The 15,347-nt window shown below is 36.6% G+C and overlaps 1 protein-coding gene across 4 annotated transcripts in view; it reads right to left on the reverse strand.

Annotated features, from left to right (window-relative positions):
• LOC106083676 (glycoprotein-N-acetylgalactosamine 3-beta-galactosyltransferase 1) overlaps window positions 1-15,347 on the reverse strand; it is a 91,183-nt gene that overhangs the window by 73,514 nt on the left and 2,322 nt on the right. The gene's annotated exons all lie outside the window — the stretch shown is intronic.

Consider the following 15,347-nt stretch of genomic DNA (forward strand, 5'->3'; position numbering starts at 1 on the left):
AATAATCGTACCATATTTAATGCACCTAGGTAATTACGAAACATCAATTTTGGGAGTGAGGACAATATCAGAAGAACTATCCATCAACACCTTCAAACATTCAAACCAAGTACAGAGACACGTTAACTCTGACTTAAATAATATTGTTTAAAACTTTCCAGTCATGAGAAGACTGCAACGGACGATACTAATGGAGGCTATTTCCACAACATATATTAAAAGTAGACCAAATTTGTATACCCTCCACCATAGGATGGGGGTATACTAATTTCGTCATTCTGTTTGTAACTCCTCGAAATATACGTCTGAGACCCCATAAAGTATATATATTCTTGATCGTCATGTCATTTATTTTATTCGAATTGGCTGAAATTTTACACAACGACTTCTACTATGGTCTCCAACATTCACTTCAATAATGGTCCGATCGGGCGATAACTTGATATTATAGCTCCAATATCATACCAATTCTTTCCTTTTATCATATGTTCGCCTAAAAAGAGATACCGGGAAAAGAGCCCGACAAATGCGATCCATGGTAGAGAGTATATAAGATTCGGCCCGACCGAACATAGCACGCTTACTGTTCATTGTTGCCCGGACGTTGTGGGTTCAAACCACGGCTTAGCCATGTTTTGCACCAAAAATTTTAGTAGCCTCCTCCACAGCAAATTTACTAAAGAATGACGATTTTGAAACCGTCTTTGCCCGAAATGGGTGTTTAGTGGAAAAATTCGGGTACTTTTTTTTGTTTTTTAAGGACAGTTTTATCTGCAAAATTCAAAATTTTCGTTTTCAGAAAATTGGAAATTTGATAATGGGCTTGTCAAGGGAGCCGCACCACCTAGGGCTTTCTAAAGTTATCTCTGCAAATGCAAATTTGCCGAGTCCGAACGGCTCACAGTGTTCCCCCGGTGGACAAAAATACAAAAATTGGAAATAAAAATTATTATAAAATCTTTTACAAATCTTAAAAAAAAACACTTCAAATAAAAAGAATTAAAAAAAATATATTTATATTTGAGGTCCCCCTTCAACTAATCGGCAAAAATAAAGCAATAACAGTTAAAATTGAAATTTTCAACAGAGTGGATCTAGAAAAGTCCGACTTGGGTCAGCCTAAATCTTTTTCAGTGTTCTTTAGGGAAGTGTTATGAATAAAAAAGTCAAATTTCAGCTGCACGAACTTGCACCATTTATATATTTTGGATTATTGTTTAAAAACTACTTTTAAATGGAATTCCAGCATATAAACAATCCTACAAAAATATTTGCCGAAAAATTCAACAACAGTTCCCTGACTACACCAAAACCCAAAACTTAACATAAACGCCCGAAATCAGTAAAACGGAAAACACTATTCAGGGATAAAGTCATACGGTGAAGTAAACGCCTTCTATAGGCTTAATAACTCAAATCAAGAGATTGGTATATATGGGAACTATATCAGGTTATACACCAGATCAGGGTTCATAGCAGAAGTCATTGTTCAAAAATTCAGAAAAATCAAATAATAATTGCATCCTCTGGTGGTTCAAGATGTTAAACCGGGAGATCGGTTTATATGGGAGCTTTATCAGATTATAGACCGATTAAGGCCATACTTGTGGTAGTGGTTGAGACTCATATCAGAGGTTATCGTGCAAAATTTTAGCCAAATCGGATAATATTTGCGACCTCCAGGAACTCAAAAAATCAAATTGGGAAATCGGTTTAAACGAAAGCTTTATCAGAATAATGACCGATTTGGATCATACTTTATTACATTCAAATGCACGTCAGTGTAAATTGTTTGAGCTCTATGTTAACTCTAACTATTTCTGTTCAACGAATACATTAAGAGGCAACACTGTGCGTCATGCTGCAGTGCGACACCTTTTTGGGGAGAAGTTTTACATGCCATAGAACCTCACAAATGTCGCCAGCATTAGGAAGGGATAACCACCACTGAAATATTTTCTTCTGATGTTCTTACTATGACTGCCGACATTCATGCCGCGTAAGGTCTGGTTCATAACCTTATATAACTCCCGAATATGAAATTTATTAGTTGAACTCCGATTACCCGTTTTTAGTTTCTGCCAATAAAGCGAAACAAAGAACTTGACAAATATGTTCTATAGTGGAGGTTATATAAGACCCGGTCGAACTCAGCCCATTTTTACTTTTAGATAGTCAAGTCCTTTGTTCTACATCAACAATTTACTTGTGGCAACACTGATTCAATCGAAGTATTGTCCGAGCGAAAAATAATGAAATATCAACGTACTCTGGACTCGCCGATAATTCTCTTCTAAGTCGCTGGTTTTTTTTATTATCGTTGATATTATTCGTCTGTTGCGGTTGTCGTCGCATTCGCTTGGATGGGGCCTGTTTTAAACGTTGCGCTTACAACGTCAGACGCATTTACTTGAGTTCCGTTTAAATCACGGGTAAACTATGCATGTACGAATGGCTGAATGGGCGTGCATGTGAATGTGGTTAGGGTATTGTATGAAGTCTAATTTGTTGTAGTTTCCATTCAGAGTGTATTTGTGTTCTGGGTGTATTTTTTCTTCTTTTTTTTAATTCATTTATTGTTAATTTTATTATTGTATTGTCGTTGTTTTTTGTTGCTATGATAAAAAACAACAACAACAAAATATTTTGCATATGTAATAGTTTCATACCTCTCAGTCGCCCTAAGTTCTTTTGTAGTAACAGAGGCCATGCGTCGCAGTTTTCCTACTTTTTGTTGTACTGTAGAGAAATCATTTATTTTGTATAAATACGAGCCCAATGATAACAACCAACTTCCAGCTGTAGCAAGCATGGAACGTAGAACTTCAAATTCGTATAAAGAGCTCGAGTGTGTCGCTTTTGTTTTCATTGGAGGACTTCCGTTGTAGTTTCGTTTCATTATTCCATGCTTTAATGCCATACAATAAAAAGTTTCAGTTCCGATTTAGTTTCAAATACCACCTAAAATTAAAAATTGTTGCCCAACTTATGATCTACGTATGGAAAAAAATAGTACATAAATACTTTTTTTGGAATAAACCAATATCTATGTTTCAGCTTTAATAGCAAAGTACTTTCATCTCTAGTATTCCCATGAACATTATGGCCCTGCCAATGCAACGATTATCAAATGCGCTCAAATATGTTAAACAGCTTTGACGATGTATACATATTCTCGGTTTACAGTGTCAACAAAGATCAGTCCACTGCCCAATTTCCTTTCTTAAGCATTCATCCTTCTAAGTCGTTTACGAAAACAGTGTCTCGTAATTTGATTTGAGGCTAAGGCTCGATATTCTGCGTCTCCGCAGATTGGTCCATCATTTTACAAAGAACCTATCACTCGAACACAGGTAGTACCCACGCTTTAGAGTCATATAACAATGAGAGAAGCATCAGTGTCTTATTATTATTTTTATACCCTCCACCATACTAATTTCGTCATTCTGTTTGTAACTCTACGAAATATTCGTCTAAGCCCCCATAAAGTATATATATTCTTGATAGTCATGACATTTTAAGTCCATCTAGCCATGTCCGTCCGTCTGTCTGTCCGTTCGTCCGTCTGTCTGTCGAAAGCACACTAACTTTCGAAGGAGTAAAGCCAGCTCTTTGAAATTTTGCACAAATACTTTTTATTAGTGTAGGTCAGTTGCGATTGCAAATGGGCTATATCGGTCCATGTTTTAATATAGCTGCCATATAAACCGATCTTGGATCCTGAATTCTTGAGCCACTAGAGCGCGCAATTCTTATCCCAATTCGCTGAAAATTTGCAAGAGATTGTTAGACTTTCGTTATGATTTCCAACAACTGTGCTAAGTATGGTTGTAATCGGTACATAACCTAGTATAACTATTATATAAACTGATCTGGGGTCTTGACTCCTTGAGCCTCTAAAGCTTGCAATTCCTATCCAATTTGGCTGAGATTTTGCATGACGTGTTGTGTAATGACTTCTAACGACTGTGCTAAGTATGGTTGAAATCGGTCCATAATCTGATATAGCCGTCATATAAACCAATCTTTAATCTTGACTTCTTGAGCCATTAGAGGGCTCAACTGTAATCCGATTTGGCTAAAATTTTGCATAACTTCCAACAAACGTGCTTAATATGGTTCAAATCGGTCCACAACTTGATATAGTTGCCATATAGACCGATCTGGGAACTTGACTTCCTGAGACTCTAGAGGGCGCAATTTTTATCCGATTTCCCTGAAATTTTGTACAATGACATTTACTGTGGTCTCCAACATTCAATTCAATTATGGCCCGAATCGGACCATAACTTGATATAGCTCCAATAGCATGGCAATTCTTTTCTTTTATCCATTGTTTGCCTAAAAAAGGATACCGCGAAAATAACTCGACAAATGCGATTCATGGTGGAGGGTATATAAGATTCGGCCCGGCCGAACTTAGCGCTTTTACTTGTTTTTTTTTTTTTTTTTTCATTCGTTCCCACGTCACTCGCATCCGCCCCTGCCGACGAAATGGCCTACGCCCAGTTCGTAGGGATGCGTTCGACCTATGAAAACTCAGCATCTAGTTAGGAACTTGAGTTGGATCAACATATGGCTTAGAGTATCAAAAAATTCAGACGCATTCCACGTTAAGCCTCTAAGCGCCAAGAGAAGAATTAACACATTAAGACGATACATTTTCGTTCTATTAGTCTGTCATTCTTTACGCTGAAGACTCTTGAGAGGTTGGTAGAAACTATCTTATGGCAAAGATTACTGGAGATCACCTGTCTCGGCAACAGCATGCATATAGTAAGGGGAAGACCACTGAAACAGCCCTTCACGACCTAGTCACCTACATGGAGGGTTCTCTCGCTGCGATGGAATATGCAATTGAAGGTGTTTTCAATAATTTTAAACCGATGGCAATCATGAAGGAGCTAGAGTTTCTAGGCATAAATACTACCGTAAGAAAGGTTTTTAATAACTTACTTAGTAAAAAATGCATTACAGCAGGCTTGGGAGCTGTAAATCTAAAAATATGGATCAACAGAGGAACGCCTCAAGGTGGTAAACTGACTCCTCTACTTTGGAATATGGCCACTAACAATAGTATGTAAGAAAAAGGTTTGAAATTGGTCGCGTATGCGGCTCACGTGGCTATTGCGGTTAGTGGAAACTTTCTAGGCACTCTTAGAGATATACTTCAGGAAGCTTTACCCGCGACAGTGAAGTGGGCTACAGAAAGTGGCATAAACGTATGTCCGTGCATAATAGAAGTAGTTCTTTGGCAGGAGATACATGCTACATTGGGTGAAGATAATGTTTCATTTACTGAAAGCACAAAATACATGGGAGTTATGATGGACAGGAAATTGAACTTCAAATCCAACATTTTGAAAAGGGCTAGAAAGGCGACTGTTGCCATATTGGCAAAAGTTGGTGATTTAAGCCGCTTTTTATGCACTGGGTGTTTACTGCAGTTGTCAAACCTATAATGCTATGTAGTGTTGCGTTCAATACTCCAACGGATCCAAATGAGGTTTTGTTTTTACATCGCAACCGCACTGCGAAAGACACCATCTGATGTACTGAATTTAATGCTACACTTAATGCTTCTGGACATTGTGGCAAGACAAATTGTTGCGTCCACTGCTGTGAGGCAAAGGGAGCTTTGTCTTTTGTCATGTGGCGCCTGCGGAAACTGATAAAATGTCCGATGTTCCATGTCCGATGTTCCACATTGCCTGAGTTGTTTTTGATAAAAAGTGCTATATCACTATTCCCGACAGAATCGATTCGAACTACAATATCCCTGGTAATAGAAGTTGCATAAACTTCTATACGGATGGTTCAAACCTAAACGATCAGTTGGGCTTTGGGGTGTACTATAAACAACTAGAACTGGTCATATCGAGAAGGTTACCCGGCCACTGCAGTGTGTATCAAGTAGAGAACCTTGCAATTAAAGAAGTAGTGGAATGGCTAACTTATAATGTCATAACGACAACTGGCATAAATATATTCTCAGACAGCCAAGCAGCCATTAAATCTCTGGAGAAGGTATTTCCGAATTCGACTGTGGCAGATCTCTCAACGAGATAGCTAAACAGTTAAAAAATCACCTGTTCTGGGTGCCGGGTCTCAGAGATATCAAAGGGAATTGTAGAGTGGACGGGTTTGCGAGACTAGGAACTACCTAACACATTCTAGGGGAGCTGGAATCTGGCGACATTTTAAGTTTTCAGGATCAGGCCCTAAGGTCAACGAATGATAGATGTCCACAAAAGGGGGATTGTGAGCATTCCAACATTTGGCCTAATGTAGACTTGAATGACTCGGAAGTATATTTCTTTAGACAATAATTGCATTTGGTCTTTTACAAATAATCTTATCAAATTGTTTGCCAATACTAATAATAATGATAGTGGCATGTAAGATCTGATCTTATTTGGGATCTTACCATGGTCCGGAATCAATATTAATTCAGCAACTTTCCTTTATGAAGGTGCGTACTCTAGCCGAATTCAAGATCTATTTAGCTTTGCTAACGATATTATGGTCAGTTGCACGAGTGTTTCTGCACTTATGAGATCAAACTGGGGACTTCGTGTTTTCGATTTCAATGAGTACTTCCTTTAGCGTTACTCTAGGGATATATTCTTGGCGTGATGTTTGAATGTTTTCTGTCATTGGGGCTGATGTTTTCGAGAAAATTTTACGTAAATGATGTGCAAAGGCGGCCGCCTTCTCAGCGTCTGTTCTAGCCCACGTATTTTGCAGGGTCCGAAAAAGATAGTTGGTTTTGTTCGGACGCTTTAGTTTCTTTGTTGCCATCCATAGAGAATAATTTGTTTTGCTCTCATACACAGAAAATAATGGACCAGAAATTTTCAATTAAAGTTTTAATTAAAATTAAATTTGTTTTCTAATAAGTATTATGGATTCAATCATTTTTTAATTGAATGTGCATTTTTTCAATTACTGTCGTGATTGAAAGTAAAAACAAGTAAAAGCGTGCTAAGTTCGGCCTGTTCAAATCTTATATTCCCTCTACCATGGATCGCATTTGTCGAGTTCTTTGCCCGGTATCTCTTCTTAGGTAAAGAAAGAATAATGATTTTGAGAATTGATTTTGGAGATCTATCAAGATATAGTTCTATACGGACCAGAAGTGAATTGAATGTTGAAGACCATAATAGAAGTCATTGGGTAATATTTCGGTCCATTCGGATAAGAATTGCGCCTTGTAGGGGCTCAAGAGGCATAATCGGGAAATCGGTTTATATGGGAGCTGTGTCACGATATATATCAATTAAGATCATATTGGACACGTATATTGAAGGTCATGAGAGAAACCGTTGTACAAAATTTCAGTAAAATCGAATAAGAATTGCGCCCTCCAAATGCTTAAAAATTCAAGATATCAGATCGGTTTATATGACAGCTATATCAGGTTATGTACCGATTAGAACCTTATTTGGCACAGTTGTTGAAAGTAAGAAAAAAATACGTCTTGCAAAATTTCAGCCAACTCGGATAAGAATTGCGCAGTCTAGAGTTTCAAGAAGTCAAGATCCAAGATCGGTTTATATGACAGCTATATCAGGTTATGGACCGATTTGAACCATACTTGGAACAGTTATTGAATATCGTAACAAAACACGTCGTGCAAAATTTGATACCAATCGGATATGAATTGCGCACTCTAGAGGCTCAAGAAGTCAAGACCCAAGATCGGTTTATATGGCAGCTATATCAGGTTATGGACCGATTTGAACCATACTTGGAACAGTTATTGAATATCGTAACAAAACACGTCGTGCAAAATTTGATACCAATCGGATAAGAATTGCGTCCTCTAGTGGTTCAAGAAGTCAAGACCCAATATCGGTTATATAGCAGATATATTAGTTAATGAAACGATTTGAGGAATACTTAGCACAGTTGTTGGACCTCATAACAAAACAACTCATGCTAAATTTCAGCCAAACCAAAATGCCATAACGATCAACAATATATGTGCTTTATGGGGTCTTAAACGCACATTTCGAGGTGTAACAAACCGATGATGAAATTAGTATACCCCCATTCTATGGTGGAGGGTATAAAATTTAATGGATTCAAAAAAATTTATAATCGGCCCTCAAGTTAAAAGTCAAATATGGCGCTTAAGTTAATTATATTAAAGGCTATTTTGTGCCCCACAATATTAGGGAAAGAAGATTTAATAGGCCTATACGTCCCACATTTCGACAAATCTATAACAATATCATGACAGACGGTTCTGTGTGTTGGATTAACCCCGACAACAACACTAAATCTAAAGGGCACCACTACCTGGCTTCCGAAATTATTTGGAGAACTCCCGCGACGGAGTTGCTATTTATACGGGTGCCCAAGGATCTTTGCCCAAACAACGCACTTCAAATTCATGTTCCAGGAGGTTAACATCCGTGTGCCTAATAAAGAAGTTAAAAAGAATTATAAAAACAATTCAATCATTTTTTAATTAGATCAATTAATAAATTAATTGAAAATTTCAAAAATGTCAATCATATTTTAATTGGATCAATTAAAAACTTTGTTAAAAATTTCAATAATTTTGTTAATTGAATATGCAATTTATTTAATTGAAAATTCTTGCAAATCCTTTTTCAAGAACGGTGATTATTATTATAATTTTCGTGATTAAAGTAGTTTCAATTAAAAAAATAATTGGATCATTAGTTTTGTGATTAAAGTAGTTTCAATTAAACAATTAATTGTTAATTGGATCAATTAGTATTAGTATTTTATTTCCTTTATTTCATTTCTAGTTCTTTGGTTCTACTATATAGTATTTATTTATTTTTATTCGAAGTTTATCTTCTTATCTGTGCACTTTTAATTTTGTAATTAATTGCACTTAATTTTGTAATGCCCCTATAATTGTTATTGAAGAAAATAATAAATCTTGCTGCATGAATGAGGAATGAGTCAAATATAGAAGTAAGAGTATATATATATATATATATAAATATATATATATATATATATATATATATATATATATATATATATATATATATATATATATATATATATATATACATATATATATATATATATATATATTTAAAGAATATTTGCTGATACATCATCCGGTCTTGCAGCTCTCCAATGATTATTAGCCATTCAGCACCTCATCTTCAGTAAAAATAATACTTTGGAAAAAATTCAACCTATCAACGTTATGACCATAACTGCAAAGATTGATAACTTTGTGTAGTTGCATTGGAAAAAGTAGGCGAATATATAACATATTTCCGGATCATCATACGATTCCCTACAATCAAGCTTGCCTAAAATTAAGGAACATTCCTCTTGGAATTTGGAAGTTGCTTCCTCATCCTGACAAGATAATCTCGCTCTCGTATAATAAGTGTTCAGTGAAGAGTTCTTAAATTTCTTAAGAGGTATACTTTTAACACCCAGCAAAATAAGTTGGAGGAGCATTTAATACGCTAATTTTTAAATGCTTCCGTAGAATATATAATTGGGGGAGTTATCAACGAAGTGAATTCTTTTGAAATTTCAAAGCGACATATCCTTGTTTATTCATTTCCACATTTCATTAAGGAACACGGTGAAAACTTCTCTCATACCAATGACTGCTATTTGATTCAAGTGTATGTTCAATGTTAAGTGACCTTCTTTCTATAGCCGATTCTTAACGGCGTGTAACAGTGCAACACCTCTTTTGGTGTGAATTTTTTTCATGGTAGATATACCATTTTTTCAGTGTGAGTGTTTGAACCATTCTATATTGAAAATTCCAAATTTTTAACTGGACACATTTTCGTACGTTACCATTGCAGGTTTTTCAAAAGTTTATTTAGGTGTTTGTGAAATATTTAACAGTTCAGTCAAACAAACGCAAATTTGCTCCACTTTGATCACAACCATATAGGGGTATGTGTCATAACACAAAATGAATTGGTTTATATCACTGAGAGGTATTTAAGTATTGAATTATATAGGGTGACCCACGAAAAGTTCGAAACCGTTAGGCGACCTTATAAATGTTCTCTAAATACGAATAAACCATAAAGCCGGTCAACTTTATCGGAACATCGGTTACAGTGACCTCGTCGGGATACCTCCCTCTTACACGTGTACTGCTAAATGGGCCCTTTATATTTAGTTAACGCCCGTGAATACTAATGTACTCCTACGTCAATTCCTACTCGAATACAGTGGATGGGTTGATCTATCATCAACTGTGTCAATAGTAGCAGTTCATGTTTCGGAAAAACAACTGTGTTTTCCTACATCTATGACAGCAGAGATAAGACACACACTTTTGGCTTAGCGCAGCAACACTTGACAATATACATAGGTTAACCAAACTAAGTCTTGTAGCACAATTTACGTTTTTGATAGATTATTGGTTGGTAAAAGGAAAACTTAAGGTATGGCTTATATATCATATGCCGGTCTAGAAAGCATTTCCATTATCGATAAAATTATAATTGTGTTAAGCAAAAACAAAGAATAGTGTAATTGGATAAATGCTAATGTAGAAGAAGTCATTAAATAACCTGTTTTTAACACCTGGAAATATTGGCCTAAAGGCCTGGTTATGCTCTCGTAAATGTACCGTAAATGTAAAGAACGTAGCAAATGACATTACAAACAACACTAATCTTGGGGCGAGAAAGGATCTGACGTCGAGGAACTTTAGGCATTCCACGAAGTGGTGTGTCCTTCAACTGAAGGAGTACGCGATAGCGGCCTTCCTGAATGTTGAGGGGGCATTTAAAAACGAGCATATGGGTCGACAATCACCGCCCTGAACCGCTCAGGAGTCCACCCGAGTTTCTTCCGGTGGACAGACTGTATGCTACGTGACAGGATTATCAATGCGGACTTCGGAGATAGTGTGTTCAAAAGGCGGGTGATAAGTGTTTAAAAGGCTGGAACCTAGTGGTAAACGAATTCCTGTTGGATGTAAACATGTTGCAACACATCAAGATTTATCTTCGGAGCTGTGGTCTATATTCAAGGTTGCGCTTAGGCAGAGGAAACTTGGCATGCTTTAGGAGACAGAATTTGGTCAAGGGTTCCTTCTACACACTATGGATGCGGTGGGCAGACGAGGAGGGGTTTAGACTACCTGGTACCAAGACCGATTTGAAAAATCTGCTTCGTTCTTCAGGCAGAGCTCTGTGCTATAACGATAGCCGCAAAAGAAATTCCGGGAAAGGATTTACAGTCTTCGAAAACAATATATATGGTGGCCCTCAAGGCTGTGGGTACTTGGACGGTGTGGTCGAAATGTGGCGCGTAGTGTGTGGAATTCCTGAATGTACTGTGAAACCGGTTTTGAAATTTGTTTAAACTTTTTATTTTATTTTATCAGCTGACAAGAAAACAGAACGTAAAATGTTGTTTTTACTGATTTCTACATTCCGGTTACAGTCGACAGACGTTCAGTTATCATTTGTATGTGTATTCATAAGCCAAAACAAAACAGCTGATACGTTTTCCTACATTTACGGTACGTTTACGAGAGCAAAACCAGGCCTTAAGACCCCATACATCATATGTATATATTTTTGATCGTCATAAGATTTTAAGACGATATAGCCATATCCGGCCAACGAAGCGGAGAGATTAGCATCTCCAGCTGTGACGCTGAACACCTAGGTTCAAATCCTGAGAAGAATATCACAAGGTATTTTCAATTGTGGTTATCCCCTATTCGAGCACCCAAATACGAAGAGTAAGAGAAAACTCACATTTTAAACTTCTTTCCAATATTAGGCAAAAACTAATGAGTGTCGACGGAAGGAAAAAACGATACTGTTTGTTCTAAAAATATACTATTGTAAAGGGTGATTTTTTTGAGGTTAGGATTTTCATGCATTAGTATTTGACAGATCACGTGGGATTTCAGACATGGTGTCAAAGAGAAAGATGCTCAGTATGCTTTGACATTTCATCATGAATAGACTTACTAACGAGCAACGCTTGCAAATCATTGAATTTTATTACCAAAATCAATGTTCGGTTCGAAATGTGTTCATTCACCGTAACGTTGCGTCCAACAGCATCTTTGAAAAAATACGGTCCAATGATTCCACCAGCGTACAAACCACACCAAACAGTGCATTTTTCGGGATGCATGGGCAGTTCTTGAACGGCTTCTGGTTGCTCTTCACTCCAAATGCGGCAATTTTGCTTATTTACGTAGCCATTCAACCAGAAATGAGCCTCATCGCTGAACAAAATTTGTCAAAATTTGAACACATTTCGAACCGAACACTGATTTTGGTAATAAAATTCAATGATTTGCAAGCGTTGCTCGTTAGTAAGTCTATTCATGATGAAATGTCAAAGCATACTGAGCATCTTTCTCTTTGACACCATGTCTGAAATCCCACGTGATCTGTCAAATACTAATGCATGAAAATCCTAACCTCAAAAAAATCACCCTTTATTTATTTATCTTTAGCTACGCCCATTATAACGTGCCAAGTGTAACTGCAAGCTTCAACAAAACAGATATACCTTATACTATGGGTATAAATGTTAGAATGAGTGTAACAATATAGGTATGGATTTGGTTGTGCGTACTCATTGAACAATAACAGAAACAGGTGTGTGTTGCATACGGGTGAGGAATATATTTTTTGTTTTCTTGTTCTATCTGTGATACCACAACAATATTCAAATTAATGGTAGTGAAACTAATAAAATCGTGTACAAGTCGTTGATGAGCACCAACACACATCTGCACATAATTTCATAAGCCCGCGGGCAACGGAAAGTCGAAGGGAGCAAGCAATATTTGTTGAATCACCACCAATATCTGTTTATATCTGTTTGGAGAAACCATAGGAAAACAGATATGCTACTCACTTGATCTCGTTGAAAAAAATAACAATAACAATGCTGGAAAACCACCAAACTGGTACAATCAGTTCTAACTGTGCGTGCCTTTAGTTTAAACCCCACTGGTGACAAGAGGTAAATGTAGCACTCATATGGAAAAATGGATAAAAATTAAAAGTTTAATAAAAAAACAACATTTAAATGTAAAATAAAAAAACAAAATACTCGAGCAATTTTTTTTTCTAATTTAAGACATTCTTAAAAATGAAAAACAAGAAGTCTGTTTTCAGCGGCATTTCAGAAGGCTTATTAACGCACTCTATCATCAGGGCTTGTGTAAAGTGTTAACTGTAGAAGTGAAAGGTGATGCCCTCTTCGCCAATGACACGCCATGCAAATTTGAAAGCGAGAGCTCATGGGCCTGTTATGTCTCCTGAGTTTTGTGTGGGTATTTTAAAATTACCTATTTTCCGCCTATACACGATGGGCCCAATCACCAGTTTCAGAGGCAAAAGGTCCATTTCTGAACTTAACAAACTTTATAAAGTAAAAACGGTGTTTTATGCCTATGAGTTTGGAAAGCACAAAAAACAAAATATTGGACCAAGGTGGAAACTCTGTATTTAGAAATGACCAGATAAAGTTGTCGGTAGTTTTGTTTAAATGAAGGGTTAAAAAAAAAATACATATATATGTATATATACATATATGTATGTATATATATATATATATATATATATATATATATATATATATATATATATATATATATATATATATATATATATATATATATATATATATATATATATATATATATATATATATATATATATATATATATATATATATATATATATATATATAATGCTCCTACAGAAATGTCATTTGAAACAAAATAAAAAAGTCTGGTAAATTGTTATTGTAGACTAAAATTTTGGATGTTAAGGTTTTTCGCCTTTTGTATGAATCGTAATTTTCCTCGTGTTCCTTAGATCACAATTTTGTTCCTGCTACCTAATATATACATCGGCAGAAAGGTAATTTTGTCTACTTTCATGTTTATAAGGATTAAATTTCCCGAATTTTCCCTCAATGGGGAAATGAAATCAGTATTAAGATATAGGTCCCTAATAAACCGATCTCTAAATTGATTTTTGAGCCCCTACAGGTCGCAATTATTATTCGAATTGCCTTAAGTTTTGCAACACTGACTTCTCCGATGACCGCCAACATCCAAGCCAGGTATGGTTCAAATCGGTCCATAACCTGATATAGCTTTCATATAAACCGATCTCCCGATTATAGTTCTTGAGACCATAGACGATGTAATTCTTTTCCGATTTGCCTGAAATTTTGCACGATCTGCTATAACCTCCAACATCCACGCCAAGTTTCACCTGAATCGATCCATAATCACATAAAGCTGTCATATAAACCTAACTCTCAATTTGACTTCTCTTCAATCGAGAGATAGTTTTATGTGAGAGCTATATCAGGTTATGGATCGATTCAGGCCATACTTGCCTTGGATATTAGAGGCAATAATAGACTATCGGCATTTAGGGGATCAAGAAATATAATCGGAAGATCAGTTTATACGAGAATTATATCTGGTTATGGACCGATTTGAACCGTATTTGTCGTTTATGCTGGCGGTCGTAGAAGAGGTCAGTATGTAAAATTTTATACAATTCGGATAATAATTGCGCCCGGTAGGATCTCAGGAAATCAATTTGGAGGAGGTCATTTCAACGCTCACTGCTAAAAGTAGGCGTCGCATAGATCATATTGACTTCATATTTTTCAGCGTCGCTTGTGTAATAACTGCTTCCGGTGACTTGTTGTCTCTAAAACCCCTCATTGGACCATAGTGCGCTAGGTGCAGACTATTCTAGTTATCTGCCCCATAGACATACAGATTAGTCCGGGGCAGCCACTGAGAACGGATAGATGATGGGAGCAAATCAAATCGTCGCGGTATAATAGAGGCGACGATAGAAAACCTGGAACAAATGGAAGAGATGAAGGACTTTACCGGGTCAATCCGGTTCGTTCAAATGGCTGTAATGGGATAATGGGATATACAGAAGACTGGCCTCAGTGCAATAACAATCAGGACGGTTAGGAGTGTAAAAAGGAAATTACGACCTTATCTGAGGATGGCACGATCCGCATTGTAAGTTTGGCTGGCCTTGGCTGAAATAAGGGGGAATGGAAGAACACGATTTGGTAAACTTATCACATAACAATGGGTGCTGTCCGATTCAGCCTAGCCTCTGCACTACGATGGCAACTGTCAGAAAACTTGGCTAACCCTTCGGGGCGATGCTGTCCGACTTAAGGACTTTGAATTCTTTTTTTTAGAGGAAATTTTGTTAACTTTCTGTGGTTTGACATTGGAGATTCTTTTGTTAAAATTTTGTACTTAGAGAAAAGTTTGATGATAACCGTTTCATAACCCCTAAATCGATTTTATTTCAGAAACTAGAACAACAGTTAAA

The sequence above is a fragment of the Stomoxys calcitrans genome, chromosome 3, assembly GCF_963082655.1.
Source record: "Stomoxys calcitrans chromosome 3, idStoCalc2.1, whole genome shotgun sequence".
In the NCBI taxonomy this organism is placed as follows: Eukaryota; Metazoa; Arthropoda; class Insecta; order Diptera; family Muscidae; genus Stomoxys; species Stomoxys calcitrans.